Consider the following 16,143-nt stretch of genomic DNA (forward strand, 5'->3'; position numbering starts at 1 on the left):
TGATTATTGGATCGACATAAAAGATTATTAAACATATATGCTTAATAAACATATTCATATTTATAGTAGGCATAAATTGAACATTTGTGTGTCTATGCAAGCATGACTAAGGCAGACCATAATTGATGCATGATCAACTATCCCAACAAACACATGGATCATAGTTTATAATTATGGATTTATCAGCAACCACAGCAATGTCAAAACAGCATGGTACCATAGTTACAACAAGAACATTGATTGTGCAAAAAACTGAAATCAACCATAACTTTTAACATCCTTAGAGCTTCAGAGATGTTCAGAAAGATCAAGTAGTTTCATGAGAGTGTACATATGGAGGTGATCTAACCTGATGTTCAGCCAGATGTAAATGGAGATGGTCTCCTCCTCGTGTCATCATCTTTTTCTCTCGCTCTTGGCTTGATGAAGTGATGAGAGCCTTGAGATCAAAGATAATAAAAATATGAATCAATCTTGCTTGTGTTTCTTGTGCAATTTGCGCTCAACTTCATCTTGCAGTTAATGCTCAAGTAATGCATTTGGAGAAGAATCAAAGACTTAGAAGAATCTCGGTGCCAAACACATAATGGTATTAGACGCAAAGCTCTAACAATGTGCTCAAATTTTAGAGAAGGAGGGCTGACAGGTAAAACCAGCATGAGCTAAAAAATAAACAAATAAAAAGTCAGTTTCTCAACAAATTCTGAAGCGGTATGCTGGGAATGCTGTAAATACTCAACACAACTCAAACAATCTGCTGAACACAAGCAAACATTCATAAATAAACACATACTGACACAAATGTTAAAGTGAACAGGGTAACACTTTATTTTGATGGTCCATTTGAGTATTAGTAGACTGTCTGCTTAATATCTGATGACATGCTCCTTCAACACAAATTTAACTGACTATAAGACACTTTGCAAGTACATGCCAACTTAAACTAACCCTAACCCCAATTTAACAGTCTACTTATAATCTAATGAGAATTAGTTGACATGAAGATGCAACTAAACTTATATTCAACAAACGGACCATCAAAATAAAGTGTGAACGTGAACAGCCTTCAAACAACATTCATACCATGATTTGACTTATCATCATCCGACTTTTGTCAATAGAGGAATAATTCAGTTTTTACTCCATCATTTTGAAGCAGTATGCATTTAAATTGAAACCTATGTCTTGTATAGAAACAATAATAATAAAAAAAATTTAATCACAAAAATAATAGTAGAATTAGGCCTGGGTGAGATGGCAAAAAAATTAACAGTCAATGTTGATAAATATCACGATAAATGTCAAATCTTTATACATTATTAAAGGCTTTTCAGCATGCCAATCTTTTTGTGCAGCTGAACACATTTTGTGAAATAATTTAGCTGTCTGAAAAAAAAAAAAATAAGTAAGAACAATCCTAATTCAGCATTTACTGTTCAAGTTTTTAACAACTAAACACATTACCCTACAAGTTATTGTATATTATTGTTCGACATCAGAAAAAAGTAAAATAGGTGAGAACAAGAAAATGTGAGTTAGGGGCCGATGAACGTGCTTTATGCTTTGAGAGGTGCCTCTTTTGAATGGTTTACTAATGGCTTTGAGCGTTTTGCATGCTGCTTATGCGCCCTGCGCACCTCACGTTTTAACCACCTGCTGTGCCTTCCATCTTTGCCCTTGTGCACCGTGCGCTTGCAGTTGAAAAAAGTCAACTCTGAGTGCAAAAAGTGCATTACCTCCATTTACACGGGGCTTCAGCGTCAATGCTTGTCAGAAGGTGTGTTTGAAGTTGGGTGGGGCTGATGCGATCATTATAGCAGTAGTCAATGCAATTAGTCAGCAATAGGCCACTGTCTGTGCTGGTGTATTTGCATACAGCGATCTGATTGGCTGACGCTTCTGTCGGCGCTTGAAAAGTTGAGCAAATACCAACTTCTGCAGCGAGCAATGCCTCTGAAGCGGCGCCGACGGATCCACAATGCAGTTCGGCAACGCCTGTCGTCACCTATTCAAAATGAATGGGAAGCGTTGAAGCCTACACGTGTGAATAGGGCGTTACGTCAGTCGCGTCTGTTTTATTTTCCACTCAAATGAAAGTAAGGGCTGGTGTTTCTGTTGAGGTGCCTGGAGTGTTTGTGTTGTCAAAACAACAACAGAGACATTTGAAGATAGAGGAGAGACTTGTAGTTGCAGTTTTGAGTTATGTGGAACTGTGTAACTTATTATCACAAAAATATTAGATATTAAAATTATATCATTATCAACCACAATCCTCTCGCACAATACCCAACTGATTCAGTCGTTAACTAGCGACCTAAAATAGCGCACAGTGCTCCTTTTTTTTGTTGAAGGTGCAGTAGGTGATTGTCTTCAGAAACATTTTTTGTTGTGCTGGTTGAAAGTCTCTTCACAGTCCAATAGTAATGATTACAGTAAATGATCTAAATGTGTTTATATGTATTTTTATATTCTGGGTAAAGCATAAAACTAAAAAATGTTCATCAAATTAAATAGAGTCGGACCATCATCTCCCTTAATTCCGATAAGCAGGTCAGACTGTCTGTCAGCAAATGTAAATTCGGACTTCTGCGCATCTGTTCACGCAGATCCACCATTAGCGAGTGCCCGTCTGCATCACAAACTCATGCGCGCGAGTGAGCTACGGGCCGCTCGTAGATGCCGAGTTGGAGCCGGATGCGCCGAAGGACAGCCGAGCTTGGGCCGATTACTGTTTAGTCAGGTACGGGTATAATTCGCCCTTAAAGCGGCCGCGCGGTCACAAGACGGACCACTCAAATGCTGAATTGAAACTTTTAAAAACCTGAATCAATATTGGAGTTACTTTAGCACATTGGAGGAAGGACGACAACATGGCTGAAGTATTACTGTTAGACAGGTAATGTTCTGTTTTGAAACTATTTTATGTTAGATTGTGTTCTGTTATGAATGACTTATATGCACAGACGTGTTGTTCAGCCACTGAAATCTCCCGGTGAAAGATTAATGTGATTATTTTCAGATTCATAAGGTTCTTTGACAGCATCTATAATGTAGATTTATATTTAGTTTAACAACAAAACACCAGTAAATAGCGCTAGTCCGCCTAACCTGCTTTATTGAGCTGAAGTTGCTTTTATATTCACATTGGGTCATTTTTGAACAATGATAGCCTTCCTATACTGTTTACCATGCTACTCTGAATTTTCGCTTTGAAATAGCATGTAAGTGTGGCAAAGTATTACATGTAATTCCTGCACGGCGCTGGCACTAACTAACTGGCGAGTGACATGAACTAGTGGGTTGTCTGTGGGCTGTTGTGACGTGGTGTGCGCGCTCGCGATTTCAGGGGTGTGGCTTTGAATCACAGTCCCTCCCTGCCGTCCAAAGATAATATGCTCAGCAGTTAGCTTTTTAGCAGATCACCTACTGCACCTTTAACAAAAAAGACAGTGTGGTGTGCCTCGTGTTTTTGGGACTGTAAATGCGTGTTCGATGTGATCGGCCCCTAAATGGTGACACAATTTTTATATTTTATTTAGAGATGCTAACGATTACTTGATGATTTATTCATTGTCATAAATCCTTTAATCAATAGACCTTATTGATGACTGATTAAGCGTAGACATTTAAAGGTATCGACTTTTACCGTCCCGTGACCAAATAAAGAGCATCAATGCGCAAAGCACACCAACGCGCAAAAGGCCAGGCGTAAAAGCGTCATTTTTAAAAAAACACCTAATGCTTGTTTTTTTTTTTTTTTTTTTTTTTTTTTTTGATGTGCCACGTCAAAACCTTCTCCACCAATCAGGTTGTCACTTTTGTTCACCTGCACGGAGCTACTGAAGTTACAGTAAACAGCACTTGGAGGCGCTCAAGTGCAAAACTGTCAATGCTAGCGCACATTGAAGAAGATGCCCAGAGATGATGAACGTGGAGCTGCTTATTGTACTCGTGAACAGTAATCATTTCTTCATCACTAGAGCTGAAGCTGGTACTTGAACCATTCATAACAACAAGCATGTCAACTTTGTCTTCTTCTTATGTGTTACAAACGGGTGTCAGAAGCTTAAAGTTGTGTAGCGCCATATAACATCAAGGACTGATTTGCATACTGTTCTGCTCGACGCCAGTGAAAATCGCTTGGGTTTGAATCCGGAAAAACGGAAAAAACATCCCGGTGTGTACAAGCCTCGAGACACGTCCATGCATAACATTATCAAGTGTGTGCAGTTTACCTTACTTATGGAACACCCTCTTGATGTTACATATTGCTGGACGTATAAAACCCTGTTATGCGCATATCTTGGTTATTGGTGTTTTAACCAATTTTATCTCACAGACTGGCACAAATAGGCCTATGCAGACTCTCATTTTAAAAATCGCACATCATGGCGAGACATGCGGCGAGCCTCTCCATACACTCAACGCGTTTCTGAGCTCTCTCATCCTTCAGACCGAGTTTATTCTTCTGAGGTAATCTAAGAATACCATCAGTGCTGGGAATAGTTTGTAAAGACTGTTCAGCTCATGCTACTTATATCGCTTGATTAAACAAATTAAACTGAAACCATGAAAACAGTTTAATGGATTGCTTTGGCGCTAAAGCTTATACTATAGCGGACTTGTTTTAAAGCGTTTCGTCTCAGATGTTAGTCATCTTTTTTGCTTATGTTGTAGATAACTGACCAACAAAAACTACATTAAAATTAAGTGACAAAAAAACACAAAATACAAATACAAAACAAAATTCATTGCAAAAAGATACATTTTCAAAGAAAATTATATTTTAAGAGTTCCCACCTAGATATGGTTAGCATTTATAGCAGGTTTGGCATGCTATGAGCATATCAGGAGATCCGAGATCAGGTAGGTCTCAAGAGCTTCCCTTTTAGAAAAGGGAGGAAAAGGAGGAGATAGGGTGGAAGAGGGGATTCTTCCAAAACGAAGATAGAGCAGTGTATATATTTTTTGTTTGTGCTTAAACAACTGCGATGGATGATGTTTCGCTCTGTGGAAAGAGATTTAATTAATGATCCACTGCTGTTGTAAATGTCTGTCATATATTTGCTGCAGTTTTATATGTCATTATTTTAAAGATTATGGGCCCTATCATACACCCAGCGCAATGTGGCGCAAGGCGCGGCGCAATAGTCTTTTGCTACTTTTAGCTCGGCGCAAGTGTCATTTTGAGGTGTTGCACCACACTGTTTAAATAGCAAATGCATTTCCGCTCAAATGTGCGCCCATAGGCGTTCTGGTCTAAAAAAGCAGGAGTGTTTTGGCGCGTTGCTATTTTGAGAACCTGTAAATAGTCTGTTTTTTAGACCAGAACAAAGTCGGTTTATTGTCTGGCGCAAAGTGCGCCTGGCTTACACACTACATACAAGATGTAGAGCAATACGCAAATATCTTTACATATGAAAAAGATATAATATCTTATATATATTGACGTAAAGTAAGTTCACTTTCGCTTTTGCTCTCGTGGATAGGGAAACCTTACCGCACAGACATCAATTACCCTATAAAAAATTTATTTCGTTTGTTAAGCGCAAAGATTTGTTTCAAAACTATTTCTAAATTCAGTTTTAATTCCCAGCAAACGAAAAAATGAACAATAAAAACAAAGTGTGGCCAAAATACTGAGTTATTTCCAAATACACCTGCTGTGCCCCATATGGTCTATTTGAATATTTTAAATTTGACAGGTGGACAAATCTAAGCTTGTTTTTATTAAAACAAATATAAATATGGATATAATAAATAATACTGCTAATAATAATAACATTATACAAAAGCAAATTGAATGAACTGAAAAAGCCTCCCGAGATGAAGAAAGTAAGGCAGTGGTTTTTAAATCTTCATGTAGGCTAGAAATTAATATGTTTTGTAATATTTTAATCATTTAATCATTTATATTTATATCCTGTATATATCCTTATATATATATATATATATATATATATATATATATATATATATATATATATATATATATATATATATATATATATATATATATTTATATATATTTATATATATATATATATATATATATATATATATATATATATATATATATATATATATATATCACACACATACACTACGGACAACTTAGCTTACCTAATTCACCTATACTACATGTTTTTGGACTGTGGGGGAGACCATATTATCCAGAGGGAACCCACGCCAACACGGGGAGAACATGCAAACTCTACACATAAACGCCAACTGACTCAGACAAGGATTGAACCAGCGACCTTCTTGCTGTGAGGTGAACGTGCTGCCCACTATGCCACCATGCAGCCCATACACTACAGCCAAATTAGTTTATTCAATCCACCTGTAGCGCATGTCTTTGGACTAAGGGGGGACACCAGCACCCAAAGGAAACCAGCTACCTTCTTGCTATGTGGTGACATTGCTAACCACTGAGCCACCGTTTTACCCCATTCTGTGTGATATTTTGAATATTTTTTGTTGTAACTTTTGTAAATTATTTTTTTGCAACTGACAAAAAGACTGTGTTGAAAGTGATTTTTACTTTTTCTATACGTATACGTTTTCTATTAGGAATAATCAAAAATAAATTTGTTTCTGTTTTGATTTACAATGAGGAGCATTTGGCCTACAGAGGAGCAGCTTTGAGAAATAAGATGTTTTCGAGGGGTATTCAGAGAATTATGACGTTATTATTAGATTATTGTTGAGTAACCGACTGTGGTGTAAGTTTATTGGCTCCCACTGAAATGCACTCTCTGTGAACTAAGCCAGTTTACTCTCCTCATATTTAGGGCCATAGCGCAAAGCTTTAGGCATTGATCAAATATTTACTTTAAAGGGCAAGAGGACACAAACAAGTGTCTTCTTGTTTCAAGATATTTTATATTTTACACAGTATTAAATTCCTAGTACTTGACAACAGAACTGTATTTTTTTACAGTAAATTACATTAGTGTCACTTTACAGGATTTGACTGTTAAATTTTACGTATTCAGAATTTTATTATGAAATTAAGGCTGGCATCATGATTACAGCAAATTACTGTAAAAATGGCTACATCTTTTGCACTTTAGTTATAGGAATTCAAACACTATTAATATTTTATTCACCATAGAAATTAATGCACATTAACTTTTAACTTTTTTAACTTTGCACAGGCACTTTTTTGATTTAGAAATATTTACAGAGTTATTGTTATTATGAAGTACCTTACAGTAATTTACTATGAATTTACATCCAGTACCTTACTGTGAAAGTAATGCAATTATTAGTAAGTAGTTTACTGTAAATTTAAGATCAAATATTTACTAAACAGTGTATAGGAAAAGTTCCAACTTACAAATTGTGAACTCAGTATAAAATTCTAAGTTAGGTGGACATATTTTCGAGCTCAGTGTTGAGTTTACTCATGAAAACTATTCAACTGCATGATTAGTACTGTTTTTTCAATGAAAAAAAATAATCTGTTGAGATGTAAAATTTTGATTTCTTCATTTAAGTGTAGTGTCTTCATTTACACTGTAAAAAGGATTTGTTACTTAAAGCAAGTAAACTAACTGCCTTAAAAGCAACAAAAATAAAAGCCATTGTATCTTTTTTTTTTAATTATGCTATTTGTTTTAAATTTTTTAAATAAAAGTAAACTAATTAATTTTTTTCCAAAACACCTTTGTTTTCCCCACAGCTTTTCTGTATCTAGCAAATGACATTGAGTTCAATACCTTTAAAAAGTAAGTACAATTAACATAATTATAAAAATTAAGTCACCTTAACAGTTCCAAGTTACAATGGGTTTACTTTACTTTTGTAAATTCAACTGTACTTCAAATATTCAAATGTACTTCCTGCACTGTCAAACAAAAAGTTGAGTTAACTTAAAATTGTAAAGCAACCGGCTGCAAAGAAATATTAAAATTTTGCCAAATTATTTTTTAAAATTGAGCTGAATCAGTTTATTCCGTAAGGTATGCTTGACTAAAATCAGCTTTTTCAGTCAACTTAAAAAAAATAAACTCTCAATTTCTTTGCAGCCAGTTGCTTTAAAAACTTAAGTTACTCAAAAATAAATAAATAAATCAATTAAAATAAATTAATTAATTTAAAAAAACTAAATTATAATAATTGGCACAACTTCAAACTGAAGTAGAATAACCCCAATACTTATTTGCAGCTGATTGTTTAAAAATTTTAAGTTACTTCAACTTTTGATTTTTTACAGTGTAGAGTGTAGAGACAAAGACTCATTAGATTAGTATTTCACAGTCATAAACTTATAATCACATTGCAATATCCAGATCATAAAAGTGTTAATACATTGTTGTAACATGTACAGTGTGTAAAATAAACTTAATTGGGTTACTTAATTGTATTGGGTTACTCCATGAGTAAGCCATATAAGAAAATTCTCCCATATTTTTCAAAACGATGACTCTCTAAAAATATGAACATCTCCACTATCAATTGACGCAAACTGGGGGAGAAAACCTTTAAACAACACCTTTTTTTAACAATTTGTTTTGGCCATTTATTTAACCATGAACACCATTTTGGGTTTCTGAAAATAAACCTTTAAAAATGAACAACATTTTTGAAAAAATACCATTATTAGCTCTGTATAAACGACAAACACGTTTTTTGTACAATTACGATGTTGCAGATCTGTCAGCCTACAGGTATGTGTCAGTAATTCACAACCAGACATATTAAATTTGTGTTTCACAGACACTTTTCATAATTAAACTTCATTATAAGGTAAACTGTATATGTGTGTTATTATATTGTAGTAACATGTGTTTTGTGATAAAGTCAAGAAGGGGTTATGAAATGACTTAATGAAGGAAATCAAGAACATTCCATCATCTAGTTTTGAAATGAAATGATTGATTAAAGTTAAACAAAGCCATATGCAACTAAAAATGAATATCAGTGCCTTAAAGGGATAGTTCACCCAATCAATCAATCAATCAATCAAAAATCTAATAAATAAACAGACAAACAAACAAATAAATAAATAGTGTTTAACGAAAGAAAGAAACAATTAAAGGATGTGTAAATGATTAATTAAACTTTTTGGGCAAACTATCCCTTTAAATAAAGATGTAAATCTTATAATCTTACTATACGTATCTCTCCGTTAAACAAAAATTGGAATAAAAAATTAAACAGGGGAGCTAATAATTCAGGGTGGCTAATGATTCCGACTTCAACTGTATATACATATATATATATATATATATATATATACATATATATATATATATATATATATATATATATATATATATATATATATATATATATATATATATATATATATATAAAGGCTAAAGGCTTTTTGATTAACTTTTAAACTCAAATAAATTATGGATTGCACTGATTTTGAGGAAAAAACAAGCAAGATAAAATTTGATTTATCATTGATTTGTACCTCGCAGTCCAGTCCCTACAGGAAATGTTGTAGCGTGTGCCATGAGGCCATATTTTTACCATGATTTTTCAGTTTCACTGTCAAGCAGCGAGGGATTGACCTCATCAAACCCCCTTCACATCTCCTCCCTCCTGCCTGAAGAGTAACTGTGGAGAACTATAGAGTTACAGGAAAAGATGAAGCTTTCGTTTTCTCATGTATTACCACTTAAATCAAAATTTCATACATGTGGTTTCTATTACTCACGAATTGCTGGCTGCTTTTGCACCAGAGATTCTGTTTCTTCTCTTTAACCTTGTAGACTGTGCACTTTGTCATGTCCAGGAACAGAACTTAGGTGGAAACCAAAATTGTCATGAAAGAGTTTTGGGAAAACAACATTTTTGCGGATTCACAATCTTGTTGAACAGAAAGAGAAGGCTCAATCACTAATTCACCCTTTAAATCCACTGAAAGTGAGTCTGTTGATGCTAGGAAGGGTTTTCCATTGACCATCAAAGTAGGAAAACACCTGGGGAAACACACACAAAAACAAGCCCAACTGACCCAGCAATGCCTACACAGCTGTGCTCTCAGACACAAACACAGCAGTTTTGCCATGCTTCAGCATGATTCGGCAGAGCTGCTTCAGAATTGAAACAGTTTGAACTGCGCCAAAGCCACCATTAGACAGAGAGTGTGTTTTTGTGCATGTTCTTAATGTGTATGTCTGCTTATATGGATAGTTTGCCTACAATAAAAATTAACTCTAGATTAACTCACCCTCAAGTGATTCCAAATCTTTTTTTTTTATGCTGAACACAAATAAATATTTGAAGAATGTTTGAAACTGATAATCGTTGACATCTCGACATTTTTCAAAATTTACAACCCAACTTAGAAAAAGTTGAGACAGTATGGAAACGCAAATAAAAAAAAAAGCATTTTTTATTATAGAATGTATTTTGGGTATTTGTTTGTGCGTTTGTTTGTATGTGGGTGTGTCGTTTCATGCTTGTGTTTCAGGTACGAACGGCATTGGAGGATCCGCATTTTGTGCTGATGATGTTGGTCGCTGATGCTGGGTTTGCGCCACCAATCGCTGGTCGGCGTAGCGTATAAAAGCAGAGCCCAAACTACAATGGTGATTTCTCTTTCGACCTCTTTCCATCTCTCATTCTTTCTCGCTCTTACTCTTTCTGTGGGTCTCTGTGAGGAAAGTCTCTCTCGCTAGTGCTAGTCTGAGAGAATGTGTTTTGCTTGTGTTTTATGCTCTTGTCTAAAGTTTGGAGATCTGAAAGTGCATACTGTTTGCTTGTGAACTTGTCTAGTTAATGGATATGTTTGAGTGATACCTTGGAGAGGGTGTAGGAGTGAGTAAGTAAGTCGCGTGATATACATATATAACTCTGAAATTCTTTTTTTGTATTAGTTCATAGTAGGGTCAGGAGAATGTGCTGCTTCGTATATGTTTTTTTTTTTTTGCTAGAGTAGTTTAGTTAAGACGTTTGGTACGTAAAAGATGTTACTTTTCATGCTTTTCTTTTCATATTTAGTTTAGTTTGTTGAATACAGTTAGTGGGTTTTGTTATATTTATTTTTGATATAAGCACATCCAACTACTTCCTCTCCCCCAGGTAATATATCATTTTTTATAGTAAATATTTTTATTTCACTGTATAATATATTTTCACTGGTTTCACTACAAGTATGGGCAATAAATTATTGCAGTGATATTTGGTTTTCAAGTCATTTCTTTCTCCATCCTCTTGTCACACACACTAAACTATTGTATGTCACATACTCTTAGTTTAACATTAACATCTAAAAGAACGTAACACTTTTATTGATTTGAAGACAATATAAACACAAAATATTTCATGTTTTGTCTGGTCAACATCATTTCATTTGTAAATATACCTTCTTACCTGTCATTCAGACCTGCAACACATTCAAAAAAAGTTTGGACAGGAGCAATTTAGGGCTAGTAAAAAAAACTGGTTAAATAATAATGTGATTTGGAACAGGTGACGTCAACAGGTGATTGTAATAATGATTTGGTCTAGTCCTTTAGGAGCAAAGATGGGCCAGTTTGCCAACAAATTCGTGAGAAATTTATTGAAATGTTTAAAAACAATGTTGCTCAAAAGAATTTTAGGAAAACATTTGGATATTTCACCTTCAACAGTGCATGAAATTTAAAAAACTCAAGGACTCTGGAGGAATTTCAGTGTGTAAAGGACAAGGGCGCAAGCCTAAGTTGAACTAATGTGATCTTCAATCGCTCAGGTGGCACTGCATCAAGAATCCTCATTCATCTATAAGTGATATCACCACAAGGGCTCAGGACTACATTGGCAAACCTTTGTCCAGTACCACAATACATTCACAAATGCCAGTAAAACCCGTACTGTGCCAAAAGGAAGCGCTATTTTAACAGAGTCCAGAAGTGCCGTCGACTTCTCTAGACTCAGAGGTGTCTGGAATGCACCATCACAATTCATAAACGTGTACTGTGGTCAGATAAATCAGTATTTCAGGTATTTTTTTTTAAAGAAAAGGATGCCTTGTGCTCCGGACCAAAGAAGAAAAGGATCATCCAGACTGTTACCAGTAACAAGTTCAAAAGCCAGGGTCTGTCATGGTATGAGGTTGTGTCAGTGTCCTTGCAAAGGTAACTTGCACTTCTGCGATGGCACCATTAATGATGAAAAGTACATTTGAGCACCTTGAGGACCTTCATCCTTGCTCTGTCGACATTTGATTTTGAAATTCAACTCTATAGTTTAACGCTGATACTTTTTTAGCCATATGTAATAATATAATGTTTAAGAAATAATATATAGAGAAATAAGTCTTTAAAATAACAGAAAATGTACTGGCAGTTTATTACTGGGGTTTAAGGTTTTTGTAGCATAATATACAACACCAAGCTAAACAATATATTACTTTAAACTAATAAAAATGTTAATAAAAGTCACATTTTTAACTTTTCAATGTTAAAAGTTGTTGGAAGAAAGATCAAGAATGTTTATTATTTTCAAAAATCAATTCAAAAGCATGAATAAATGGGGAAAAGCAAAAACATGAATCACAAAATATGGAAAACTGCTTATTGTAGGCCTATTATGGATATTTTTTTTTACTCTGCAGATTAAATTACAACTGTATGTATAAGATTCCAGTTTAATACAGATTTTTTAATGTCATCCTAAAATAAACATGATACCTGAAAAAAAGATTTGAACACTTTTGTTTATGTGTAATGCTATTACATTCATAAAGCACAATCCCCGACACTGTATTTGTGTACCCAATACGAATGTGTGTTTTTGTTTTTGAATTTTAAGTGATTAAGGTCATACACCTGGTTATTCTGTGTCTATCTACAGGCTTCCTGGCATCTTCTGATTTTATGTGGAACTTGAACAAACCCCAAATCCTCTGAGCTGCTCCAATTCTGTTATACAACACAAAGTTCACTGGAAGATTGCTTAGCAGGGGATGACGATAAAAAATATTTTTAAAATGATTATATTTTTTCATTTCTTCCAGATGGTGATATTATAACAGAATTGTACAACAAATCAAATCCAACTGCTGTTATGGTGCCAGATAGAGGTGATGTATTGACTTATCGAAGGGACCAATGCTCCTTATACTGTAAGTAGTTACACTCTCAGAAATAAAGGTACTCGATCTGTCACTGGGGGTGGTACCTTTTCGAACGGTACAAATTTGTACCTAAAAGGTTCATATTAATACCTCAAGAGTACATAATAGTACCTAAAAAGTACAAAAGTGTTCCTCTTAAAATTTTGAGGTACTAATATGTACAATTGATGTTTTAATATGGACCTTTTAGGTACAAATTTGCACCTTTCGAAAAGGTACCACCCCCAGTGATAGATTGGTTATAGATTGCACAGCTTTATTTCTGAGAGTGTATTACTCACTTAGTGTAAATAACAGATCTAAACACCATATTTTTAATGCTTAAAATATGCATGCAGTATTTTCCTAATAATGCATCTTATTTATTCTACCTTCTATGTTACTTTGATGTAGTTGATTGCAAGGCAGGACAGTATACATTACCAGTATTCCCTAAAAAAATACAACCAAGATGGCGGGGGAGGCAGTTTTTAGCAGGTTAATCTAGTTTTAGTTTTAGACTGCACTTTTTAAGATCAGAAATTACTTTTTGTCAGCCGCTGATTCAAAACCTACCGTTTATACATACTTATTCTTCTCAATCTAAGTGCAGGATTCTTAGAAAGATAAAAATCTGTAGGTAATATTGGTATTCATTTGTTCCAGTCTTAGCTCACAGGCCACAGTTAATTACAGTTTTCTTTTAAAACTGGTGTTCTGCAGGGCTTTGTCTTGAGACCAGTTTTGTTTATTATTTATCTTATTCTCTTGACTTTATTTCTTAATTATTTTGTTTTTTGGAGTTCAAACAATCAATGTTGCTTTTCTTGAAGCAGTTTGAACTATCAATTTCACAATTAGCACATAAACAGTTGCTGGAAACTGTCTGGAAATAAACCATTTGAGCAACATGCAACCACAATTTAGGATGAACATTTGTCTCTAGTCTGCAAAATTATAGAAAATCAAGCAGTTCATTATAACATTCCTTATTAAACAATTATATACTTTATTGTACATGCTTTAAAATGTCATGTTTAGTCACTTGGGTTTATTGTCATTTATTTGTAATATTTTGTGAATATATTACAAATAAATGACAAATCCCCAAAGTTAATGCAAACCATTATACGACAGTCGTTTTTTAAAAAATTTTTTTTGAGGTTTTCCAGTTGACAGTTCTTTGATGAAATTCTCCTCAGCTGCTTGTTAGTGGATGTTGTTTTAGGACAATGTTATTTTACTGTTGGATCAAACGATTTGTGCCAGATGAAAGACTGAATCTCATCTTTTCAAACAGTGAAACAACAGAACACGCTGTCCTGGATACAGGCTGTGTTTGTGTTAGTGTCTGTGTGCAGTGCCAATCTGATAATGTTGTAGTTTTCTTTGTCTAAATCCCTCAGGTACCTTTATAGGAAGTAAAGTGAACGATGGACTTAAATGCTCATGGAAAAACGGAACAAAATGAATGTTTTAGCTACAGCATAGAATCATCTTCTAGGGCTAAAATAGAAAAACAAAGACAGAGACATCCTGGCCGACATCAGCCACCACTTTTCTTTTTGGCGGCCCTTGGTTGGTCCACATGTCTTATTGATCTTATTTTATTACCTTAAACAGCAAAATTGCTGCATTGTTAAAATCCTGGTGTCACAGTGTTTTAGAGTAAAGTGTTGTTTTATGGTGCTGAATTAACATTGATTTTTATTTCAAAATGAACATTCCCCAACACAGCGACAACCCCATGGAACACTGCAAAAAGCTGTATCATTTTATAGATTTATTAGAACACAGAGAGCAGAAGATGATGCTAACCTGAAAGCTTGACTTTAGTTCCTTTGTTCAACTTATTGTGCCAAATTTCCCCTCATTCAGTCCTCAGAGACCGAAGGACACAGAGCAGTGGCTCAATACAATTGCATGTTGAGTAACCATTACAAAATACCACACAGGAGTCCCTGTTGACATACTCTAGATGCTGAAAACCACAGAGATTTCTGCATTGTCAAAGCCACAATTGCCAAACATTTTAGACTTGTTGTCGATGACCATTTTTAAAACTCTGCAAGAACAATAATGTGATCTTTAGAAAGAATAACAATCAGAAAAAAAAATATATTTTCTGTCTCCGCTTATGCCTGTGAGCTAAAATTAACGATTTTCTAGCTCATCAATCTTCTCTATTGTGTTTTTGAAGGCTCAAAGCCTTACCACATTTCTAAAACCACAGCTGAAACTGCAAAATGTGCATGCATGTCAGACTAAGGGGGAAAAAAAAACAAAAAGCTTTGTCAGATTTTTCAGTTGCAACATTGAACATTCTTCTGCATGTATAGCCGCAGAATTAACAGATTAAACATATCACTCAACACTCCTCCTCGACTTATACCACAATGTGTCATATATATATAACAACTTTAGTTTTGTCAACAGCTTTTACACATAAATTCAAACATATGGCCTGAAATTAGGCTTTTCAGAGAATTTTGCATGGTTTATGTTTATACGACACATAGAAAACCTGCATGGACATTTTAAAACAAACACTAAATGTGGCTTGTATTTTATATGGTCCACAAGAAAGTTCACTCAAATACATCAAACAGCAGTATTTTACTGTTTATGGTGACGTTTGACATCCTTTGCCTGAACACTGTTTGTCTGTTAGTGAGAACTAATTACACTGTTCTGCATTGCCCTTTTATCAGTACTGTTTCATTCACGGGTCACTCACCTTAGAGTACTGATGAGGTCCTTATGATTAACCAGGTTTTTGTAATTATGTCAACACATGGTTGGGGTAGCGATTCACTTCATTCTCATACTTTAATAAACAAGCAAGATATTTGGCCACTATCTTCAGGCAGTCAAAAATAAAACGAACTTTTAAAGGGATGCAGATCTTATACGCCATATATGATATTAAATATATCTATATTTCGTTAAATGTTGTATACAGTGGGTATATAAAAGTACAGTGGGGTAAATAAGTATTGAGCAAGTATCAGTCACCTTTTTCTAAGAAAACAGATTTCTAAACGTGCTGTTGACTTAAAATTTCTACCAGATGTTGATGA

The 16,143-nt window shown here is 34.6% G+C and overlaps 1 long non-coding RNA gene across 1 annotated transcript in view; it reads right to left on the reverse strand.

Moving 5' to 3' along the window:
- LOC141379533 (uncharacterized) overlaps window positions 1-16,143 on the reverse strand; it is a 48,400-nt gene that overhangs the window by 18,068 nt on the left and 14,189 nt on the right. Inside the window, exon 2 of the long non-coding RNA XR_012396343.1 lies at window positions 350-439. This is a non-coding gene — a long non-coding RNA (uncharacterized lncRNA). The remainder of the gene's footprint in view (window positions 1-349; window positions 440-16,143) is intronic.

Source organism: Danio rerio, chromosome 20 (genome assembly GCF_049306965.1).
Source record: "Danio rerio strain Tuebingen ecotype United States chromosome 20, GRCz12tu, whole genome shotgun sequence".
NCBI lineage: Eukaryota > Metazoa > Chordata > Actinopteri > Cypriniformes > Danionidae > Danio > Danio rerio.